The following is an 11,515-nucleotide window of genomic DNA, read 5'->3' as shown; positions in this document are numbered from 1 at the left end:
GATCAAAGTTGTATAAAAATAGCCACTAGAGTCCTGACATTCAACAGTGATTTGGAAATAAGAAAGTTACAAGAGGAATGAGACAATATTACACAGGTATAATTTCTTTGGGAATATCTATGAAGATGCTAGAGGCAAATTTAGAAAGAAAATATGGTATTAGGGTAACTAAAGGGTGGTTATTTTTTTCTCTATTGATTCTATACTTATGAACAGAGGAGAGGGGTAAAATACATTGATACCTATGAGAAACACGTGAGAACTGAGAGATTCCTGCTGTAACTGAGTATAACTTCACATAGGGTTTTGTCTATATGTCTGTTTATGCAAGACAGTGCATGGTATTACATGTCTTAAATATATAACTCAGACAAAATCACATGAATCTTAAAATATTGACAAATGTATATGGTTACAATAGTGACAGTGTATAAAAGATAGTAAAGAACACACTGAAGATGCTTAGAAACACCTTCCCTAACACTTAAAATTAGGGATGGAAGGTAAGAAGAAAAATGGATGAGTCATTGAACAAGTCAACAATGTAAAGAAAAGAATGGGGACTACTTACTAAATTTCAAATTTATTTATTCTGGAGGACAGATGGAATGAAAGAAATAGGAAATACTGATTTTTTGAAAAGAGACCTTTTAAGAATCATTTAACAAATATTTCTTGAATGTGAAGTATGCACTGAGCCCTGTGCCAGACACACCAAAATCTCATAATTTATGTTTTAAAATCATTTTTCAAGCTCAGGGAGACAATGTAAGTAGCAAAACTCCTTTCAAATGCAGATATTTAATTTTTTCTATGGTATTACATGAAAGGGAAGTGGAAATAAAAATAAACATTTGGGATAACATTGTGGATTAGAATATTATCAGTAATAATAAAAACTATTTGCTGACATAGTAAACTTTGAGTTTACTATGTCCTAAGCATAGTAAACTTTGAGTTTACTATGTCCTAAGCAGTTTTCTATGAAATTAGACTAAAGGAAGAAAGCTATTTCCTTTCTGTTTGTTGTTTCTGGTTTTGACCAGTAGAGTGCACATTGTTATCAATGTCATTTCTTATTAGAGAATCCATTGAGACTTTCTAAGCAGAAGGGAAGTGAAGCATTTTCCTGTTGAAAAAGGGAGCTAAGAAATCATGAATACAGCCTTTTAACTTGGCAAACAAGTGGCTCACATTGGAGATAGGAGTGATGTGGAGTTTCTGAGGAGAAAAATATTTTTAAAAGTTTTGAGAAGTTACAGTAAACAACCTATGTATAAAGATATAATTCAAGAGAGGATTAGGTATAACTAAAAGTTCATGATTATAAACCATGATGAATTTACAGTAAGTTATTTGTTGAGACCAAAATAAAGGTTGTATGGTTTAAACCACTCAAGATAAATATGAAGCAAAAGGACAAAAAAAGAAACACTTGATCTCTAGTTGTATGGTTTTTCAAAAACTCTTCTAATATGTGCGCGAAAACATTAGAGAGAGGCTCAACAGAGTGGGATCACACAAGCAGATAAGATACAGAAACATTAGCAGGTAATGGATATATTGATTATTTGATGATAGTTTCACAAAAGTATACACATATAAAAATGTGTCAATTTGTCCACTTTAATTATGTGCAGTTTATTGTATGTTGATTAAACCTTAATTTAAAAAGGCATAAAAATAACAAGGGAAAATCAAAATCATTAGAAGAAATGAAACTTCAAAACATATATCTCATGAATATACCTATAAAAATTCTTATAGAATATTATAAAATAGAATATAGCTATACATAAGGATAATGCAACATAGTCAAATGCAATTTATCCCTGTGATTCTAGTTTAGATTTTTATTGAAAAATAATTAATTTAACTCTTAAATAATAAATAGGTCAAAGAAAAAATACAAAGGAAATTAGAAAATATTTTAAATGGAATAGAAAAAAAAACATGACGTAGAAAAACTCATGGGATAGGGTGAAACTAGTGTTTACAGGAAAATTTAGAAATGTTAACATTAAAAAGAAGAAAATGTTAAATTAGCACCCTAACTTTTCATCTGAAGAAAATAGAAAAAGGAGAGTAAACTAAACTTAGAACTATCAAGAAAGTGCACAGTGTGGTAAAAGAATATTGAACAGATAAACAGCTGAGAAAATAAAGCCAAGTATTGGTTCTTTGGAAAGATTAACAAGATTGACAAATTAGCCAGACTGAAAAATAACAAGAGAGGACTCAAGTAAACAAAACCAGAAATGAAAGTGGGAACATTACTGATTTTGCAGAAGTAAAAAGGATTCTAAGAGAGTACTATGAAAAGAAAGTATGTCAACAAATCGGATAATTTAGATGAAATGGACAAGTTCTTAGAAACACACAGCCTATCAAGACTGAGTCATGAAGAAATAGAAAATATGAGTAGACCTATAATAAAAGGATATGAGTAGGGAATCAAAAGCTTCCAAATAAAGCCTTAGAACATGGCTTACCTCACTAGTGAATTCTACCAAATATTGATGAATTACCATGAATTTAAAAAATCTCCCAAAAACTGAAGTGGAGAGGACTTTTTCTAAGTTATTCTGCAAGGCTAGCATTATCCTGATATCAAAGCCAAACAGCTAATACAAGAAAATGAAACTCTATACTGATATCCTTTATGAATAATGTTATAAAAATCTTCAACAAAGCACTAATAACTTAATTCAAGCAAATATTTGAAGGATTTTTATGCCATGACCAATTTATTTCATGGACGTTTTTCCTGGAATGCAAGTATAGTTCAACATATGAAAAGCAATGAGTAAATGAAAGAACAAAACCCATTACCATCTCAATTGATGAAGAAAAAGCATTTAACAAAATTAGCACTCTTTGATGATTTAAAAAGCTCAACAAGTGCACTGAAACATCATGTGGTTCTCCATAGTATATAAAATGGTAATGTTTCATTTATTTGCTAAAAATAAATTTAATTTAGAAAATTCATAAAATTATAAATAAATGAAAATTATTTCAGCATAATAAAGACTTATATTTAAAAAAAACACAGCATCATACTCAAGGCTGAAAGACTGAAAGCTTTTCCTCTAGGGATCAGGAACAAGGTGTAGGATACCAAAGGAGAACATCTGGCCAATTAACTCATGAAAAGATGCTCAATCTAGCTAATCATTAGGGAAATGAAAATAAAAGCACAATACAGTGCCATTTCACATCCATTAGGACAGCTATTAAAAACAAAAGCAAAACAGAAAATAACAAATGTTGGTAAGGATATAGTGAATTTGGAATGCAAATGCATTGTTGATGGGAATATAAAATAGTATGGCAGTTGTTGAAATGACTAAAATGTTCTAAAATCAACTGTGTTGACTGTTGAACATATCTATGAATATATTAAACACTTGAGTCATGCACTTTAAATGGTAACCGTATAAATTATGCAAATTATATTTAAAAAAGAAGATTAAAAAAGAAAAATGGGCTGGGCCTGATGGTATACACCTATAAACTCAGCACTCAAGAGTCTGAGTCAGGTGGATTGCAATTTGAGGCAAGACTAGATTATATAGTGAGACCTTGTCTCACAAAACCAAAAAAGCAAATCAGACAAACAGATACAAAAAAAAACCACAAAAAAGAATAAGAAAAACAAAGTTTTTATGCGGTAGAAAAATTTGTCTTTGTAATAGAAGAAATTGCCAAATTCTTCACTGTGTGAGCCTGTTGTGTTTTTGCTTCTGAACTACATGTTAACTGATTCAAAGTTAAGTTTTGGGAAGTTTTTTAAAAAAACAGGACTAAAATAAATGTACAATAAATGTTTTTGAGATGAATGACTAAGTGATAGGGGAATCATTTAAAGAGAGAGATAGAACCTGTGTCATGGAAGATGTAGGAAAGAATTTAAGAATCAAGTGTCAGGAATTCTTATTTTCAGAAGATAGAAAAAGTATGTCTAGAAGAAAAAAGAGAGGCAACACAAGAAGAGGTATTATAATAAAAGAACAGTATTGAAAATCCAGAATTTCAAAGAAGTAGTTGCTCAGTGGCTATGGAAGAATCATTAAGTTTATAAGTCTATTGTTTTTGGAAATGTTTGACTCTGGTTTCATTCTAAGGATAAGAGCTACCTCATTTCACTGCTTTCTAGTTTAAAGTAGTTCTCTGAATGTTTGTACAATGTATAAAATATTTTGTAGAATTATTATACTTCTGGATTCTCCTATAGTAATAATTCTTCAATTGTAATCTGTAACAGAAGTTGATTACTCAAGGCCCCATGATTTAAACATTTCTAGTTATAGATTATACAGCTTGCAAGAACCTGTGAACTAGAATGGAACCCCCAGCTAACCTTTACGCATTCTCTTTATAAAGCAATGAAAAAGCCACCAAGAAAGATGTGGAACTGTCAGGTAATTTCTGTGCCATGTTTACTTTAAAATTTCATCATTGTCTTTAAGTTCATTTCTAAAAATAAATACTTGCTTATTCATTTGATTTTTAGAAATTGTCCAGAAATTCTTTGGAGTAGGCAAAATTTTAGAGATGGATATTATGTTCTCTTCTGGATACACCTTAACACTTTCAGAGTTCATCATTCACATCTTTCCAACTTTCCAAAGCTGATGTCTATAATTCCAAATAAAACTATAGAATCAGTTTATAAATACTTCTTTTGCCACAACAGAAGCTGATTCTGGAAGGAAGGCAGATGTTCTCTCACACATAAGTTGTAAGTTTTTTAATCTTTGTTTTAGGCATCAGATCTGGTTTCTATTGGCATAGCTGAGTCATTAGGATAAGTGCCATGTCCATTCTTAGGTTTCTTTCACAAATGTTTGTGTTCTGACTGATGAATTTTTACATTGCTTAAGAGCCAGCAATCATAATATTGATTGCAAATAAAATAGTATACATTCCTATGAGATGGAAGAATTAGTTCAATGGGCATTTTGGATTTCTCTGTTAGTGCCACTCTGGGATATTGACTGGCCATAAAGGGTTAGATTTCAGGGTATAGCTAGGCAGAAGAGACATGTAAAATATTCCCTAACTGTGTAGATTACTGAAGTGAGTGAGAGAGCGACAGTGTGAGAGAGAATATATGCGAATGTGGAGCCTTGCTAAGGTAGGACAAGATTTATGGTGTGACTTAGGAGGAGACATTGTTATAATAGCTACTATTTCTAGACTGCCTTCAGTATTCCAGGCACATTAACTTAAGGAAAATGAAGGAGGGGGTGAATTCAACTATGATATATTGCACACACTTTAGTGTCACAATGTACCTCCAGTTCAACGATAATAAAAAAAATAAAAACAACAATGAAAGAATGACATAATAGCTGACACAGGGGCTCACACCTATAATGCTAGCTACTTGAGAGGTTGAGATTGGGAGAATTGCTGTTTGAGGTCAACCCAGACACTAAAAACTTTCATGAGACCCCCATCTCAACCAATAGGTGGATGTGGTGATGTGCACTTGTCATCCTTGCTATGGCAGGAAGTCTAAAATAGGAAGATTGTGGTTCAGGTCAGCACTGGCACAAAGTGAAACCACATCTCAAAAACAACCAGAGCTAAAAAGGGCTGGAAGTGTGGTTCAAGTGGTTGACTGCCTAGCTAGAAAGTGTGAAGCCCTAAGTTCAAGCCTCAGTACCACCAAAAAGTGAGGTATGTACTGTATATTATCCTCATTGAGTTAATGAGAGAGTCGAAACATAGGGGATTAGACACCTTTATCCAGAATTATACATCTAGTAAGTGGTAGAGGTAGAATCAGAACCTCATCTCTCTTCTTTGAAATTAATTTTATTGTTCCCATAATAAACAGGATTAATAAATTTCAATGCCATCTTTTTGTTCTTTGTCCTACTTCATATTATTTTCTGGGTGGAGGTGTCCCCGAGTCAGCAGCATTGACCAACTCTGAAAGAAGCCAAAGGTCTCCAGGAATATTCTGACTGGGATTAGGCAGGGATAGCAATTTTAGGATTACTTCAAATAAAGCTCTATTTTATTTTATTAGGAATGTGCAGATACATTTCTGCTAGTATAAAATTTCAATGCTTACCATTGTTAATATAAATATCTTGGATTTCCATTCATGCTTTGCTCAATAGTTCAAGGACTTAAGTGTTTCTTTTCAGTAAGATGTTCTTTTTTCACTGTTCTAAAAAAGTACTCATGGATTAGTTTACCAAAGTAAAGCCTATACTGCAAGGAGACTCTTAGAACCAAAAAATACCTTAAAAAATGAAAAACAACCCAAGTAAGTCTTTGCAATACAAACCTAAGGTACATTAATTGTTGATGTATGTTCAATATTGTTCCTATTCCTTGTATAAAACTGCTTATATTCAAATGAGTCCTATTATTTAGGAATGTCCCAACTAGACAGGACTTAAAATTTTCCCAGTGTGTTTTTCATTTTATGGGTGAGGAAACTGAAGCACAGAGAAAGGAAACAGCTTGTGTGAGGCCACATTTATTGTAGAATTATGCTGTGGGTATTTTCCTTGTGTATATAATACTGGGAGTTTGATTAAAATCATGTCAAGGAAATTTTAACTCCATCTATGAAATCTGAGTGTTTTCTTCCTGCTGCTTTTCAAGAGGGAAAGGGGGACCGGGTTAGAGCAATGGTGTGTGTGTGTGTGTGTGTGTGTGTGTGTGTGTGTGTGTGTGTGTGAGAGTGTGTGTGTGTGTGTGTGAGTGTGTGTGTGTGTGTGTGTGTTTGTGTGTGTGTGTGTTGGAGAATGCAAAACTGTAGCCACTGTTGGGTTTGAAAAAGAAATGCCATGGACTTGAGCATTTGACTTAGATTTAAAACCACTTTCTGCCAAGAAAGACTATAAATTTTTGGCCAGTGGCAAATGTAAGATAGGATCATTCTTGTTCCAGAGCCATAGCAATCACGGTTACTAACCTACACTTCAGGGGGTGGGAGGCTGGAATTCTTTCACATGGACATATCCTGGATTTGCCTCGAAGAAAACACATACTTCCAAATACTTTCCACATCTGGATCACACACTGTGATACTTGGCAGTCTGACTGCTTAAAAAATGTTGTAGCACTGTTAGATAACCTGCCAGGATATGTTGAAATGATGCATAGTCTGGAATATTCCACATGTGGGTAAGCATGTAAATCCTTAAGTGCTGCTTTTCTTGTTATTAATCTAGCAGAGATGTATGCATATTCTAACTATATAACCAGAAATTGTAGCAACACATAGTTCATATTTAACACATTTATTCATATTTGTTTTAATTTTGTTTTCTGGAGAAGTGCCATTTAAGAGGTACATTGTTTAATGTAATAGCCACAGTGCCTGGAAAATCTTGTATATAGAAAGATCTCTAATTATAGTATATTTTTGGTATGTACAGCACTTTACATAATTGAATTACATTGCCCTTTGGGAATTGCTCTGTTTAGTAGTAGTGAAAGCCTAGAGCACTGTGTTGAGAAGGATTCTGTAGTTTCATCAGGGCTCTCAGTGGGAAAAAGTAGCCTGTCTGATTAGTGATGTCTGGGGCAAATGTGAAAAGAGAAAGCAGTGAAAAATGCCATGTTTTAAATATGAGTAAAAAATCAATTTTTCCTGTTTTTTTCTTTTGAAATAGGCAAACCATAAACATGATACAGAAGAACATACAATGAAAAATTATTTTCAGTGCATTTTTCTTCCTCTATTCCCAAATGCCATGCCTCAGAATTAACTACTGTTGCAAGTTTCTTTCATAGGTGCTAATGCTTTTAAAGACATTTCAGTATGAGGTTCTAGTTTTTAAACTAATTGCAGCATAATACATGTAATTTTCAGCATCATGTCTTTTTTGGGAGTGGTGATGGTACTGGGGTTTGAACTCAGAGCTTCACACTTGCTAGGCAGATAGCCTGTCACTTTAACCATGACCCCAACCCTGTTTTGCTCTAGTTATTTTTTAACAGGGTCTCACATTTATGCCCAGGCCTGATGGGACCCCAATCCTCTTATTTATACTTCTTGTGTAGTTGGGATGACAGGTGTACATCACCACACTCAGCTTTTTATTGACATGGGGGTCTCACTAATGTTTTGTCCAATCTGGCCTCAAATCACGATTCTCCTAATCTCTGGTTCCTCAGTAGCTAGGATTACAGTCTTGAGCCACTGCTCCTGGCCCATCCCTTCCTTTTTTTTATGGTACTGGGGTTTGAATTCAGGGCTTCATGATGGTTAGGCAGGTACTCTACCACTTGAGCCACTTTTTAAAAATATAGTTTTTCAGTTGTTTTGGGTTATTTCTCAGTTAGCATACATTAATAATACAAGGGGATTTCATTGTATTATGTATACATAATTCCACTCATATGTACAGTGTATACTAAGATTCCATCTCACCCCAGTCAGATTGGCAAATAGAGGGCCTACCTAGCAAGTGTGAGGCCCTGAGTTCTGAGTTCAAACCCCAGCACTGCCAAAAAAGCAAAAAGAGAACAATAAATGCTAGTGAGAATTTGAGAATTTGGGGAAAAAGGAACCATCACACTATTAGGTATATATGCAAAGAAGTATAAATGAGTGGGTTTTTTGAGGCAGGGTCTTGTTATATAGTTCAGGCTGGCCTCAAATTCATGACCCTCCTGTCTCTGACTCCATAGTACTGGAATTGCAGGTATGTACCAAGCATACCAGGCTTCATGTGTATGTTTTTGCTTTTGTTGGTAATTCTGAAATAAATTATTAAAAGTGGAATAACTGGGTTTTTCTCAGTATGGTCACATTGTTTTCCAAAGCAGTGGCAATTATTAATTCTACCATTGATTAATAAAACCCAGTTAGTTTAGGGTATAACCTTTGGGCTATTATATTAAGCCAAAAAGCTCCCCTGGAAACCAACCTGTTTTAATGGATAGTTATTTGATTATTATGGAGTGTTAACATTCTTTTGTGCATAACTTACTTTTTTCAATTATTGAAAAGGCTATGGGCTTTGGAGCAAAACAAATCTAGTTTCAGATTCCAGCTCTGACACTTCTTATCCATACTACCTTGGGATCTCAGCTGAAAAATGTATGTGAAAATTTCTGCTGTGTAAAGTTATTTTTTAGTGACTCTATTATATGACATGCAAAATACATTATTTGGGGACTGATTTAATAAATGACTTCTATTATTATCATTTATCATTGTGCAAGTTCCTTATCATACTCTTTTTTTTTCTTCCAGTACTGAGGCTTGAACTTTAGGGTCTTGTGTTTGCTAGTCAGGCACTCTACTATTTGAACCACTCCACCAACTCTTTTTTGTATTAAATATTTTTGAGGTAGGGTCTTGTGAACTATTTGCTCAGGCTGGCTTCAAATTGTGATCCTTCTGATCTCTGCCTCCTGAGTAGTTAAGATTACAGGTGTGAGGCACCAGCGCCTGGCATCTATTGTATTCTTTGTAAAAAGATTCATTGTGAATATAAAAAATTTTAAACCTGTTGAAATCACCTTAAGAAGGGGACTAAGGTAGAAAAGGAGAAAAATAGAGGGCATGAACTAATTCGAGTTATAATACATATCCATATGGAAATGTTACAAAGAAACTCCATGTAGAACTATTTTAAACAAACAAAAATATCTTTTTTTTAAAAAATGGAGAACAGGAAGATAAAACAGATCCTGTCTAGGGATTGGTACTAGTGAGAGGGTGGAGGATATAAGAAAAGGCCAGAGGACACTGAATGTAGTAGAATTATTATATACACATGTATGAAAAGGGAAAAATGAGACCTGTTGAAACTATTCCGGGAATGGGGGATAGGAGATAAAGGAGAATGATGGAGGGGGTGAATTAAATTATGATATATTGTAAGAACTTTTGTAAGTGTCACAATGTACCCCCAGTACAACAATAAAATAATTAAAAATTAATTGTGCAAAAATACAAGGGGCTAGGGTGGGCACTAACATAGGCACAGGAAATTTACTAGCCATTAGACCTTACTCAAATCACTTAACTGATTTTGAGTGAAATTTTTCTGTGTAAAAATTTCTTTCTTGCCTATTTCATCTTTTGTGAGAATTAAGTAAGATAGCAGATGTGACAGAACATGAAAAACATTACTGTGAAGTATTTCTCCAATCACTATTATGATAAGGGAAAGTAGATCCTCAAAACCCATAGAGCAACTCACTCTTTAAGATTGTGAATTCTGAGCTGCTATCAGTATTTACTGTGGTTGTTTTAGATAACTTTCCATGTCAGCAATAATTGCCAAGGTAGGGGGGAAGCAGGTTTGTATTCTTGGCATAGAGTAATTCTAGAAAAAGATTACAATACACAAAACAGTTTAGGACAGTTATAGAAAATTGAAGTTTGCATGTATTTGTGGAGAATAATTTATAATAGGATAAGGCAATCTAAAGGGAAGTCCCTAATTCTTGGAATTTTACAACTCAGGATCACAGAAGTTTTTGACGTCTTAAAACAAAGAAATGGAAAGACCATGGTAATAAATAATTACCATAGTAATATATCCATAAAGAAAAATGAATGCAGTTAAACTGAGCCAAAATGGTGGATTATGGGCATCAAGAATTTGACCCCTAGGGGTTGGGAGCATGGCTCAAGTGGTAGAGTACTTGCCTAGCAAGCATGGAGGCCATGAGTTTAAAAACCAGTACTGAAAAAAAAAAGAAAAAGAAAGAAAGGAATTTGATCCCTTGAGGCAAGCATACCTACTTGCAATCTGACTCTTATCATTCATCAACCAAGTGACATTGGTCAAATTGTCCTAATTTCCCTTATGGTGGAACTCATAAAAGTTCCTACTTCAAAAACTTGTTATAAGGATTAAATGTGCTACAATGATGTTTATGAAGTGTTTATTTAGTATAGTTCTTAATATGTAGGAAATACTCAAGAAATGGTAGCTTTTATTAACAGAGTAATTATTGTTATCAGTATGAATATGAAAATTGAGCATCATAATTGAAAATTTGCCCCGATGTAACAATGATGGTTAGCTTTTAAAACTGATTAACATTGCCCTGAGACACACTCTTTAAATGCAGTCTCTGAGAACTTTATCTGGTCAAACTGAATCAACCTAGAGAGAAAAAGTAAACTTTCTCTGCTCACTTTCTCAAAGGTAACTTTGCACAGAGAAAAACATGAAGTTCAGAAAATCAAGAAGAAAGGAACATAGATACAAAAGGACATTTTGTTAGAAATATGCAAAACTTGGTGATACTTTCTGAGATAATTCAGAAAAATTTGAGGAAATTTGAGAGAGCCTGTTAAAGTGATTAGATTTAAAGAGGCATCAGTTGAAAATATAAATTGAAAGTTATTCCTGGTCAATTGTTTTGAGAATAAGCCAGATGCAAACTAAAATAAATGTATTTCCAAGGATCACCACTGCTTTTCTATATAGATGACAGCATAAAGAGGAAAAATGTCAGACATTTTTAGAAATGACTGAGTGATTAACCATCTTTTCCTTCAAACCAAACAACA

The sequence above is a fragment of the Castor canadensis genome, chromosome X (assembly GCF_047511655.1).
Source record: "Castor canadensis chromosome X, mCasCan1.hap1v2, whole genome shotgun sequence".
NCBI lineage: Eukaryota > Metazoa > Chordata > Mammalia > Rodentia > Castoridae > Castor > Castor canadensis.
This window is presented reverse-complemented; position numbering follows the sequence as displayed.